We start from the raw sequence: 14,111 nt of genomic DNA on the forward strand, positions 1-14,111 counted from the left end.
TTATAAAAATTAAAACACTGGACTCTGCAGGCTGATGTGAGTTCTCTTGCTTGTTGAAGAATTAAGTATCCTATATAAAGTATAAATTAAAGACGGTATAAAATTAGGCCAGTTTGTTGGATATCCAGTTACATTTATAAAGAAAAATAAAATCAAAGTCAACTTTATTGTCAAAACTGCAATATGTACAGGACATACACAGGGTTTAAATGTCATTACACTCAGACCCCTGGTGCAACAATAACCATTAAATATTTAATAAAACATGAGCATAAAATAAAATAATAAAAGTATGATACAATCCTGAATTGTAAGTACAGTAGTATATATATATAAAAAGTATATCTACAAATATGAAGGTCCTGACATTGACATTTTGAAGTAAAGTGACGAAGTAACATATGAAGTGAATGTACACAGTACATGTATGAAGTCCTTGATATTGATATAAAGGTAAAGTGACATATGCATTATAGTAAGGCTTGTTAAAAATGTAAACAATAGTGCAAATTGAACGAGCACGAGTGTGTGTTGAGTGTATAACCCGTTTTTAATGATGCAGAGTTCAGTGTTAAAAGTTTTTGTGTTGTGTGGAAATGTGCGAAAGTTTTGTGTTAAGGCGGTACAAGAGGGAGGGGAGGCAGAGAGTTTAACATCCCGACTGCCTGATGAACAGAGCTGTCCCTCGGTGTGCTAGTTGGAGCCCGGAGACGCTGCAATCTCCTCCCTGATGGCAGCAGACTGAAGAAGCTGTGGGTGTGTAGGATCACCCGCCATGCAGAGGGCTTTCCAGGTGAGGCGGGTGCTGTGTACGTCATGTAGTGAGGGGAAGGAGGTGCCAACGATCTTCTCGGCTGCTCTCACAATGTGCTAAATAATAATAATAATAAATAGTTTATTTGACATTGACTTTGCTTTTTTGTGTTTTATTCTTAGTGTTAACAAAGCTACTCACCATAATCCTTCTCAGTTATTTGTCTTACAGATGTTCCAAAACATTCTGGTGGTTTTGAGAGAAAAATCACGCTGTGACACTAGAAGTCGACAAAGTGGCTAACAAACTACTAGCATGATGTAGTCCACTTGTTTTATGACTTGTATTTGTACTATTCTTCACATATTTGAAAATAACATGAAATCTGCTGAAACCAGCCATTTGCATTGTTGTTAATACTTGAAATAAAATTCAGTTTAATTTTAGTTTTGGTCAAAGCCTGAAAGAGCTGCTGCAGAGGCACCAAAGAGCAACATGTGGCTCCAGAGCCACATGTTGCAGACCCGTTCATGCTCAATAATCCAGAAATAAAATCCAACATTCAATCATTGTCTTATAATTTAGATTGACTTTCACCTGTTGTGTTTTGTACAATTTTTTTCTCATTCAAACTCTTTATTTTAAATATCCATATGTATTTTGTTTTGCAACCTGACATGACAAACTAAATTAACCCAGTTTAATTTTTAGCAGGGATGTGACAGTGTTGGTTTAACCTTATTTATCACCTACTGCCAAAATAAAAAGGGGGATGCTAATGTTTTCTGCCTTTTTCTTTGTGTGGTCCTGTGCCTTTTACCAAAATACCTTGAGGTCTATGAGACAAATTAAAAACATTTGCAAAAAGTAATCATTTGATACACATCAATAATAATTAACTTATGGAGTTATCCTGTCACAAACATTTACACCTCCAGATGCAGGAAGAGGGCCACCTGCATCATGAAGGACCCCACTCACCCAGCACACACACTTTTTGCCCTGCTCCCCTCAGGCAGGAGGTTAAGGAGCATTAAGTGTAGAACAACTAGACTGAGGAACAGCTTCTACCCTGAGGCTGTTAGACTCATGAATCTCTGACCAGAACAATCACTGTGAAAAAACATCATGTTGCTGCTGATCTGTTTCATGTTGCTGCTGATCTGTTTCATGTTGCTGCTGATCTGTTTCATGTTGCTGTGTTCATGCGTGCTCATCTGCTCACACAGACTCATGTTTGTGCTGCTGTTCGACATATTGTTTTTATGTTATTAGTGCTTAGTGTATTATTTAGTTGATGTTTTTCTTAGTTCATATCTTAGATCTTATTACTGTTTTTCTTTTACATTTTATTGTTGGATGTAACTGGGACCCTGTGTACATAATGTCGTTCCACCACATGTACCACATGAGATGCGAATGACAAATAAATATCTCTGAATCTCTGAATGTCTGATTTAATATGGCCACCACAACCACAAAACACATAAATGTCTATAATTTTACAGATATTAAAGTAACATAATTTGAGTGCTAACATAGTGTGCAAGGTCTTTGTTTAAAATTATGTGATTAACTATTTGGAACTCTTTGTCTGTTAGCAAAATATCTCCTGCAACTCGGGATAGATTTTAACTAAACTGTCATGGCTTAATGAATAAATGTACATCTACAGCTGATTGGTTTTTGGAGTAAGCTCAATTCAACTTGGCTGCCACATCTGAACTTAACACAAAAATGTCTTTGATTCAGGTAAATTAACAGACATGGAGCTCACATTTGTCGTGGTAGTTGCTGAAAGTCATTCACAACATACTCCAAGTGCTACTCATGAGCAAAGTTTGGCTTAAAACATTTAGCATGATCTGTTGGAATCAATCCTGTTTGAATGTGTCGTGAACACAGGTTTTAATGAAACTTTCCACATATTTTGTCAGGTCCGCTAATCAACACATTTCTATAAAAAAACTGCACTAATTTCCATACTTTCATTTTATTGAACCGGTCATAAAGGCATCCCTCCATTAAAGTACAGCTAGATGTAATCAAAACCATAAAGAACCTTTTTCTCTTCAGCTCTCGTGGTCTTAGTTTCATTTATACCTTTGTTTTCTCTCTTCTCCAGTTCATCCAACATGTGCATCGTCCACTCCTTCCCTCTCATCGTATACAGTACTCCCTTTTCCTGCGGCGAAATGTTGTGATGCCTTCCTCCAACATCTTCCCCTCTCTTCTTGCGCCACCCTTCTTCCCTCTCTCAGTAATCAGGGCCAGATGGAGGCAGAGATGGTGTGATGCAGGGAGGGAGGATTGGGTTTGGTCCCAGCAGTGTCTCAGAACGTGGGGAGCTGTCAGCCCTGCAAGGAGAGAAGAATTCTCGAGCAATAAAACAGGGATTTATCACCACTCTACCGCCGAGAGAGAAGGGAGAGGGTGTGAGGCAGAGCAACGGATGAAAAAAAATCAAGAAAGTCAGATAATGAAGGGTGACGTGGGCGAGAAAAAAAAAATGATAGGCTTAGGAAGAGAAGTGGAAAGCAAAAGGAAACCCAACTCCTCATCATCAAAAAGTGTGAGATGGATGAAAGAGGTTGAAGAAAGAAACATCCAGAATGATGCTGCTGGAAAAGGCCCTGATGGAAAAGACAAGAGGGGAGTAAAAATTGCAAAAGGCAGTTAGACGATGACACCCACAGCTCATCTGCTCAGCTTGCAGCAGCAGCCTGACAAATTCTCTCCTGCCATCTGCACAATCCAGGGTGATGAGCGTCTGTCCAGAATCTAATGTGTTCAAAGGATGTGATGTCAAGCAAAAAAAAGAGTCAATCTCCCCACTGGGCCAAATGAACCTGCTAAAATAACCGCTCTCCACAATCGGCTGTGTAATTGAAACCAGAATGTGGAGGATTTGATAAATTGCTTGACCCTGCAGGAATGTTAAGGTCATAAATTTTTAGTGCATTTTGGTGGTGCTGAGATGTGCAGAGGTCTATGTTAAGAACAGTGATGTGTGCCTGAAAATCACAGAAATGAAACTGGCTCTTTTTATTAAGTCAAGGCATCGCGGTAGAGATGGTGGAGACAAACTGATTGTGCACTGTGTGCTCATAGAACAACCAAAACCAACACACACAAGCTCACAAATGACCAGATAACCTATAAATCCTGCAATTGCTCAACATGTTTGGTACTTTATCTTAAAGTAGTAAAGATTAATTGTTGAGATAAAAGCATATAGTTGCATCATAAAACTCCCTACAGACCTGACACAACAGTATATGATCAGGTTAAAATTTGATTTAAATCTAAGAAGGTACAACGATAAACACCATACAGACCAAAACAGCATCAGTCTATGTTACTTTTCTTTAATCTAATTTAAATGTTTTCAGGAATGAGAAGTTTACTGACTCATAACCTGCCTTTAAAAAACACATCAGTTAAGATTATATATAATTTACACTGCGATGTTCTGTTTTGGGGAGAAATCGCTTTCTGCTGCCTTTACTTTCTCACTTTTATTCTATTTTGTCATAAACTGTAAAATTTAATAGCCTTACTGAGGCATGGGCTCGTTACAGTAGAGCTCTTGAATGATAAATGCAGGACTCCACATTATTAATCATTTCTCGTGTATTTTCATAGGCCAAAAAACTCTCCAAATCTCAGGTTGTACACCTGCCGATTACCACTTAATCAAGTGCATTTAATTAACAACGTCTGATTTCTATTTATTTCCGAGGAAACTTTAAAGGTATGCTTGAATTCTCACATTGTGTTTTAACATTTTTATCTTTTTTTTTTTTTTGGTACACCAAAGTTCTATTTGTTCAAATATTATGTTCTGGTGAGAACCAGCTGGCAATATTAAAAGGTACTAATTTTATATGACATTATATTACACAAAGAAACCATCCAGAGGACCTGACTTAACTTTGTTGGATTTATTTACCTGAATTATTGAGCATGAACTTTGATGAAACTTTATATGACCCTAGCTCCCATGAGTCATCTTAACATTTTTTACTGTTTGATAAAAAATAATAATGATAATTAATTAAAATAATAATAATAATAATAATAATAATAATTATATATATATATATATATATATATATATATATATATATGTAAGTATTTACATTTATTTATTTTTTTAAATTCCTCGTCAACTATCAAAACTACCAAAAAACAACTAATAGAAATACAGGTTCAGTGGTGGACACAGTTCCGCCAATTCGCTAACAGCTAATGGCAGAACTATTTTTTTGTTTAGCAGGTTAGCCTTTTCACTAACTTTGGAAACTGTTAGCTAATTTTGTTAGTAAAAAATAATAATTGATTTTGTTAGTAAGCTAACAAAATTCACAAACTTGTTCCTGTCTGTCCCCTCCCTGCGCTGCCACCTTACCATGGTGGAGGGGTTTGAGTGTCCCAATGATCCTAGGAGCTATGCTGTCAGGGGCTTTACGCCCCTATTAGGGTCACCCATGGCAGACAGGTCCTAGGTGAGGGACCAGACAAAGTGCACCCCAAAAACCCTGATGATGAGAAAAATAAACGGACCTAATATTCCCTAGCCCGGACGTGGGTCACCGGGGCCCCACTCTGGAGCCAGGCCTGGAGGTGGGGCACGCGGGTGAGCACCTGGTGGCCGGGCTTTTACCCATGGAGCTCGGCCGGGCACAGCCCAAAGAGGAGACGTGGGTCCCCCTTCCCATGGGCTTACCACCTGTGGGAGGGGCCAAAGGGGTCGGGTGCAATGTGGGATGGGTGGTGGCCGAGGGCGGGGACCCTGGCGGTCTGATCCTCGGCTACAGAAGCTGGCTATTGGGACTTGGAATGTCACCTCACTGGTGGGGAAGGAGCCTGAGCTGGTGTGTGAGGTTGAGAGGTTCCGGCTAGAAATAGTCAGACTCACCTCTACGCATGGCTCTGGCTCTGGAACCAGTTTCCTTGAGAGGGGCTGGATACTCTTCCACTCTGGAGTTGCCCCTGGTGAGAGGCGCCAAGCAGGAGTGGGCATACTTATTTTATTTTTTTATTTTAATTTATTTGTTCATTTTAAATTAAAAACACAATAACAATTTCAAAACAAGAGAGTAAAATACAAAACATAAGATGAAAGGCAGCAGAAGAAGAAAAAAAATCTTATTATTTTGCCCCTTCTTAAACAAAATCAATTCAAACAATCAATTCAATCAATAATCATCTATAAATAATACAACAAAATTACATAACTTATCACAATTTTTCCATTTATATTTATTTTGATATTAACTAACTTAAATCTATATGTATCTATTCAACAATATGTTCTTAATCTTTTTCTTAAATATAAACATTGACTTTGATTTTTTTACATCATCATCCAAACTATTCCAAAAACCTATTCCCTGTATTGAAGTAGACCTACCCCTTAAACTAGTCCTATACTTTGGTTTCACAAAAATATCTGTTCCCTTTAGATTATAACAACTTTTCCTTTTCACAAAATATGCTTGAATGTTCGAGGGTAGTATATAATTCTGAGCGTTATACATAAGTAAGAGAATATTATAATCCACCAGATCATAAAACTTAAGTAATTTCAATTTATAAAATAAAGTAGTTGTAGGATGACAGTAATGTTTTCTTGTTATAATTCTTATAGCTCTTTTCCGTAACACAAAAATAGGCTTAGTTATAGTTTTACAAGCTGTTCCCCAAACATCAACACAGTAAATTAAATGCGGGACTATAAAAGTATTGTACAGCAAACACAAAGCATTATCATTCAAAAGGTCTCTTACTTTATACAGTACTGCCATGGACTTAGATATTTTAGTTTTTACAAAATGTATGCGTTGTTTCCATGACAGTTTATCATCAATAATTACACCCAAAAATCTTACCTCATTCACTCTACATATCTCAACAACATCAATTTTGAAAGGAAAATCCACAATTATCTTTTTTTTACTAAATTTCACAAAACTAGTTTTAGCAACATTCAATGATAATTTGTTTAATTTAAACCAAGTTTGTATTTTAACAAACTCCATCTTCATCAACTCAAACATCTGTTCCAAGTTTTTACCCGAACAAAAGAATGTGGTACTTATTGTCCCCCAACTTGGTGCCTGTGTGTTAGGGTTCACCCCGGTGAATGAGAGGGTGGCCTCCCTCCGCCTACGTGTGGGAGGACGAGTTCTGACTGTTGTTTGTGCTTACGCACCAAACGGCAGTTCAGATTATCCACCTTTTCTGGAGTCCTTGGAGGGGGTACTGGAAAGTGCACCTCCTGAGGACTCCCTTGTTCTGCTGGGGACATCAATGCTCATGTGGGCAATGACAGTGAGACCTGGAGGGGTGTGGTTGGGAGAAACGCCCCCCCGATCTGAACCAGAGTGGTGCTCTGTTGCTGGACTTTTGTGCTCGTCATGGATTGTCAATAACGAACACCTTGTTCAGGCATAAGGGTGTCCATATGTGCTCTTGGCACCAGGACACCCTAGGCCGCAGTTTGATGATCGACTTTGTCATCATCTCATCTGATCTGCAGCCACATGTCTTGGACACTCGGGTGAAGAGAGGGGCGGAGCTGTCCACTGATCACTACCTGGTGGTGAGTTGGCTCCGATGGTGGGGGAGGATGCCGGTCAGACCTGGCAGACCCAAACATATTGTGAGGGTTTGTCGAGAACGTCTGGCAGAGTCTCCTGTGAGACGGAGTTTTAACTTCCACCTCCAGGAGAACTTCGAACATGTTCCGAGGGAGGTGGGGGACATTGAGTCTGAGTGGACCATGTTTCGTGCCTCTATTGTCGAGGCGGCTTACCGGAGTTGCGGCCACAAGGTTGTCGGTGCCTGTCGCGGCGGCAACCCTCGAACCCGATGGTGGACACCATCGGTGAGGGATGCTGTCAGGCTGAAGAAGGAGTCCTATCAGGCCTTTTTGGACTGTGGGACCCCGGAAGCAGCTGATGGGTATCGGCAGTCCAAGCGACATGCGGCTCGGGTGGTTGCTGAGGCAAAAAATCGGGCATGGGAGGAGTTCGGAGAGGCCATGGAGAATGACTTCCGCATGGCTTCGAGGCGATTCTGGTCCACCATCCGGCGTCTCAGGGGGGGAAAGTGGTACGCCATCAACACTGTTTATAGTGGGAGTGGTTTGCTGCTGACCTCAACTCGGGATGTTGTAGGTCGGTGGGTGGAATACTTTGAAGACCTCCTCAATCCCACCGGCACGTCTTCCACTGAGGCAGTGGAGCCTGGGGACTCTGGGTCGGGCCCTTCAATTTCTGGTGCTAAGGTCACCGAGGTGGTTAAAAAGCTCCTCGGTGGCAGGGCCCCGGGGTGGATAAGATTCGCCCGGAGTTCCTTAAGGCTCTGGATGTTGTAGGGTTGTGTTGGCTTACGCGACTCTGCAATATTGCGTGGACATCGGGGGAAGTTCCCCTGGATTGGCAGACTGGGGTGGTGGTCCCCCTATTCAAAAAGGGGGACCGTAGAGTGTGTTCCAAACTACAGGGGAATCATGCTCTTAAGCCTCCCTGGTAAGGTCTACTCGGTGTCAGGATTTGGTGGTCAGGAACGAACCCAGTAGTGCAGACAGGACTCAACTCGGCAGATTACAAAAATAAGTATTTTTAATAGAAAATAAAGAACAAAATAATAGCTGACGTGGCAGCAAGACTTACATGAAAACGGATGGCTCAAAGGGAAACTCAGGGAGGACTCAGGAAACTCAGGGAAGACTCAGAAGACGCAGGAGAACACAGGAGACCCAACGAATACGACCCGACAAAGGAACAACACAGAACAGGAGGCTTATATACAAGGACGAGACCAGACGTGATTACAACAGGTGTGACGAGACAAAGGTGGCAACAATTAAACTGACGAGGAAACACTAGGGAAACAGACAAACAGAAAACAGCAAATGGTACCATCCTTACACTCGGGGGTTCTGGAGAGGAGGGTCCGTCGGATAGTCGAACCTCAGATTCAGGAGGAGCAGTGCGGTTTTTGTCCTGGCCGTGGAACACTGGACCAGCTCTACACTCTCAGCAGGGTCCTGTAGGGTGCGTGGGAGTTTGCCCAACCGGTCTACATGTGCTTTGTGGACTTGGAGAAGGCTTTTGACCACGTCCCTCGGGGAACCCTGTGGGGGGTACTCTGGGAGTATGGGGTACCGGGCCCTTTGATACGGGCTGTTAGGTCCCTGTATGACTGATGTCAGAGCCTGGTCCACATCGCCGGCAGTAAGTCGGGCTTGTTCCCGGTGAGAGTTGGACTCCGCCAAGGTTGCCCTTTGTCATTGATTCTGTTCATAACTTTTATGGACAGAATTTCTAGGCGCAGCCAAGGTGTTGAGGGGATCTGTTTGGTGGCCTTAGTATTGCATCTCTGCTTTTTGCAGATTATGTGGTCTTATTAGCTTCATCAGATCATGATCTACAGCTTTCGCTGGAACGGTTCGCAGCCGATTGCGACGCGGCTGGGATGAAGGTCAGTTCCTCCAAATCCGAGGTCATGGTCTTGAGCCGGAAAAGGGTAGAGTGCCCTCTCCGGGTCAGGGAGGAGGTCCTACCCCAAGTGGAGGAGTTTAAGTATCTTGGGGTCTTCTTCACGAATGAGGGAAAAATGGAGCGTGACATCGATAGGCGGATAGGTGTAGCGTCAGCAGTTAAGCAGGCGCTGTACAGGTCTGTCATGGTGAAGAGAGAGCTGAGTCAAAAGGCGAAGCTCTCAATTTACTGATCGATCTACGTTTCTACCCTCATCTATGGTCACGAGCTTTGGGTTGTGACCGAAAGAATGAGATCTCGGATACAAGCAGCCGAAATGAGTTTTCTCCGCAGGGTGTCTGGGCTCTCCCTTAGAGATAGGGTGAGAAGCTCGATCATCCGGGAGAGACTCAGAGTAGAGCCGCTGCTTCTCCACGTCGAGAGGAGCCAGTTGAGGTGGCTTGGGCATCTGTTTAGGATGCCTTCTGGACGCCTCCCTGGTGAGGTGTTCCTGACACGTCCCACCGGAAGGAGGCCCAGAGGAAGACCCAGGACACGCTGGAGGGACTATGTTTCTCGGCTGGCCTGGGAACGCCTTGGGATTCCTCCGGAAGAGCTGGCCCAAGTGGCTGAGGAGAGGGAAGTCTGGGCCTCCCTACTAAGGCTGCTACCCCCGCGACCCGACCCCGGATAAGCGGAAGAAAATGGATGGATGGATGGTTCCTATCTGTTGTTGGCATGTCTTGAAGAGTCCATTACGCACGCTATTGGCTAACTTGTACATGTGACAAACGTGATTGATCAACACAGCTTGAACTGAAAGGAGAAGGAGGGTGACGCAGACTGAGTGATAGTCGTCTTAATGGTCAGTGGTTTCACGATAGCTTTTGTTAATATTTTTATCTGTTTAGATGTTTAGCATTAGTGAATCTACCTTTTTAGTTAGAAAAATATGGATTTGCAAGTCTAACATTTTGGTTAACTGTGCCCAACACTGTGCTGGTTCATGAAGCAGTAGTATAAATAAAGGTCTGGCAATGAAGGGATGCAAATCACCTACCTTGAAGTGCTAAAGTTTTAAATTAAGATCATCTTTTTTACGAAATGAGATATTGTAGCATTTCACTTTACTTTACTTTACTTTACTTTACTTTATTGTCATTGCCATAAAAACAACTGTTATGGATAGCAACAAAATTTGATGGAGTACCATACACACATTAATAAATTAGCACATAGTGGTACGAAAGAACTTTGCAAAGTTCTGATGATCAGTGTAAACACAGATAATAATACAACAACTAAGGAAGGACAGGATAGAAGAAGGGAAAACTAAACAGCCAGATGATGAAAGGGTAGTGGTTACTGCAGCAATGCAATTTCTATTTCACAGTTATTGTCATGATGAGATTTGAAACGTAAGGATAATGGATGAGTTCACAGAGAGATATTGTTCGTTTAACAGTCTCACAGCCTATGGGTAAAGACTGTGAGCCATTCTGGTGGTCCTGGCACCTATAGACCGGTACCTTCTACCTGAGAGTAACAGATGGAATAGGCCATGTGCAGGATGGTACCTGTCCTGCAGGATGTTGTTGACTCGTCTCAGACAGTGTTCTGTATAGATAGTTCTGATCTCCAGGAGGGTGATCCCGATGATCTTCCCAGCTGTTTTAACCACCCGCTGGAGAGCCTGCTGGTCCACCTTAGTGCAACCCAAGAACCAGACTAGGAATCCATAGGTTCATACACTTCCAATAGCACAGTTATATAAGTTGTTCATAAGCTGCTGAGGAATTTTGGCCCATTTCAGTTTCCTAAAAAAAAAAAGATGCTGCTGGGCCTTTCCGATGGCCGAGGGACTCTTAGTACCCCAGGTCAGCTTCTCTGTCACTGTCCACCCAGAAATTTGAATTTTGTGACCCTCTCAACCACTTAATTTTTGATGTAAAGTGGAGAGTGGAGGTTTTTACTTTGTTTGCGAAAATCCACAATAATTTCCTTGGTTTTCTTTATGTTTCTTTATGTTTCTTTCTTTGTTTTAAATGTGCTCTATAAATAAATCTGACTTGAATTGACTTGACTTAAAAACCAAGTGGTGGTTGTGACACTATGACACCAATACATAGTTCCCACACACGTGACCGGTATTGCACAATACCGGGTTTTCCGCCAATTGTTGAGGCGCATGTGAAGAAGATGGCTTACAGACAGACCAGAGCTCAGTATATTGATACTCTTGACCAATAACAAGATACAGTGAAACCTCGTTTTTCACTGGAGTTACGTTCCAAAAAGAACCCGTGATAGGCGAAATCCGTGAAGTAGTAACCTTTATTTTTTTTTACAATTATTATACAATGAAATACTCCATAATACACTCAAACCAAAGAACAAAACTTTTTTACAGGCCCAAGCATTTGTTTAACAAATAAAAGTACTGTATAAACGTTTTATACAAATAACTACTGTAACTACTGAGACTGTTTAGCCAATCAGAATGCAGAACACAATGCATGATGCAAATCCGTGAAGCAGTGAGACCGTGAAAGGTGAACCGTGTTATAGCGAGGGTTCACTGTATAGGCATAACATAGCTGCGGTCCCTATGAGGTGGAGAAGGAAATCATGTCAGACAAAACAGACAAGTTGTCACCGAGAAGTTACTTTGTTATCGTTAATTATTTAGTGAACACGAGGTGTGCCTACAATGGAGGAGCTTTGCAGCTTTAAATCCATGGATGCTTATAATCAATGATGGATTTATGAAGGATGTCCAAACTCGTCATGCTAATAAAGTTCTGTTGACTGGCAGAGTAAGTAATTCCAATAATATACACCTAGATGTCCCCTATAGCTTGCTACATGCTACATCAGCTAAACTAATCTTTACTACATTAAAGATCGCTGTTATTTACTGTAGCAAAGATTAGTTTAGCTGATGTAACTTGTGCTACAGTAAATATCAGTGATCTTTACTATAGCACAAGCTTCAGGCAAGCTAAAGTAGCTGTAGCTTGCTACAGTAAGCTACTTCAGCTTACCTGACGTAGCTTGTGCTACAGTAAAGATCTACTTTATGTAGCTTGTGCCACGTAAATATCACTGATTATTTCTCACATTATTACATTATTTATTTTGCCTATGACTGCCTTTCATACTTAAAATAGTGTTGACAAAATAAATCATTTGTAATTATTGCTCGGTCATTGTATTTAATATGTTACAGTAAATGTCACTGATTTTATTTATTTTCCATTATGACTGCTTTTGTTAATAAAGTCAGTGATGAAAAATTACAATTTTGTAACTCCTTTTAATCCATGGGTTAAATGTTTTAAAACCCTGAAACAAGAACAGCATATTAATTGTTTTCCTCCTTTGTGTTATATTTCTGTGTAAGTTTCTCCTAGAAGATGGATGAAACTCCACTTGGTCCAGAAGTTGTGTGCAGTCGTGCACCACAGCAACAAATGAGTGAAAATATCATTTCTATAAATGAATCTGCTTTTGAAGTACATGTGGTGTGGCTGTGAAACATGCATTCCTAATGTACGTGTGCTTACCTTTAGTTTGAATAAAACAGTTGCACCAAGTTTCACCTTCTTTATTTCAATAATTAAGATACTGTTTAATCTCCAGTACTGAGAAATAGTTTCATTGTATTGTCACCTCTACTAGACATGATTCTACTGCACATTAATAAAACCTAGCTGTAGTGATTGTTCTTTGGCAACTTACCAGTTTAGTGTTTTATTGACGTACAAAACATAGAAACATGCATGTTGCTATATGTTCCTCCTCCAGGAGGAGACTGACACAGTTCTAAGTCAAAGCCTCTAATTAGAAATTCAAAACAGTTGAAACTGAATACAATATGAGAACTGTGGGTGATTTTATGTCTTTTAATGAAAATGACTACATGCAGCTTGTCATAGTGGGCTACAGAATAAATACCAGATCAAAAACACTCTTCAACAAGGAATGATGGAGACCAGTGGAGTTTCTGACTTTAAACAAACTGGAACAGATTTCTCATCATGTGGGACCGCCCGATTGGAGCAGCCAACCCCTCAGGATCCAAGACTGGACCCAGGTCTAGGATCTGAGACTGGACCCATGTTTAGGATCTGAAACTGGACCCAGGTCTAGGATCTGAGACTACCCAGGTCTAGGATCTGAGACTACCCAGGTCTAGGAGAGTCCTCGCACTGGAGCTTTTCTTTGGATCGAACTCGACCCTTCACTCGTCTGTATCTTAAAAAAAAAAGATTTGTAAACATTGTCATGTTTGCATCACAGTCTAAAATACAACAATTATTACAGTTGCTAAAATTTTTACTCATTCACAAAGATATATGTTCAATTTGATATTGATTTTTAGCAATTTTTATCTTAGATTTACTTAATTTTTTTTTACATTATTGTGCCAGTTGCTTGTGTCTGTTAAGGTCTGTGGGTGATGTCAAAGGCGAACGGTTTGAAGCAAGGAGTAAACAACTTGAGGTAAAAAAATATATATATTTATTGGTTCAGGTGTAGCTGGTAAACTTAAACTCAGGATGGATCCACTGTGGGAATAGGAGGGGAGATTGGTGGTGAACGACAAATCGTCTTGAGATTTTGGAAATGTAGAGAGTAATCCAAAAATAAGCTTACTTGTCGTTGTTGTTCCAGGAGCATGAGAACAGGAGACAGGATCCAAATCCAACAATCCACGGTGGGATCAGGTGAGTATATTTACAAGTGTATTTACAAAAATCACCAAGGGAGCCAGGGTGGAGGTGAGGAGAAACCAGGAACCAGGTGAGGCACACAGGAGTGAAGGTGGAGGAGGAGAAAACGCTGCTGTCATGCATGGAGAC

The sequence above is a fragment of the Nematolebias whitei genome, chromosome 1, assembly GCF_014905685.2.
Source record: "Nematolebias whitei isolate Nwh7 chromosome 1, NemWhi1, whole genome shotgun sequence".
Lineage (NCBI taxonomy): Eukaryota > Metazoa > Chordata > Actinopteri > Cyprinodontiformes > Rivulidae > Nematolebias > Nematolebias whitei.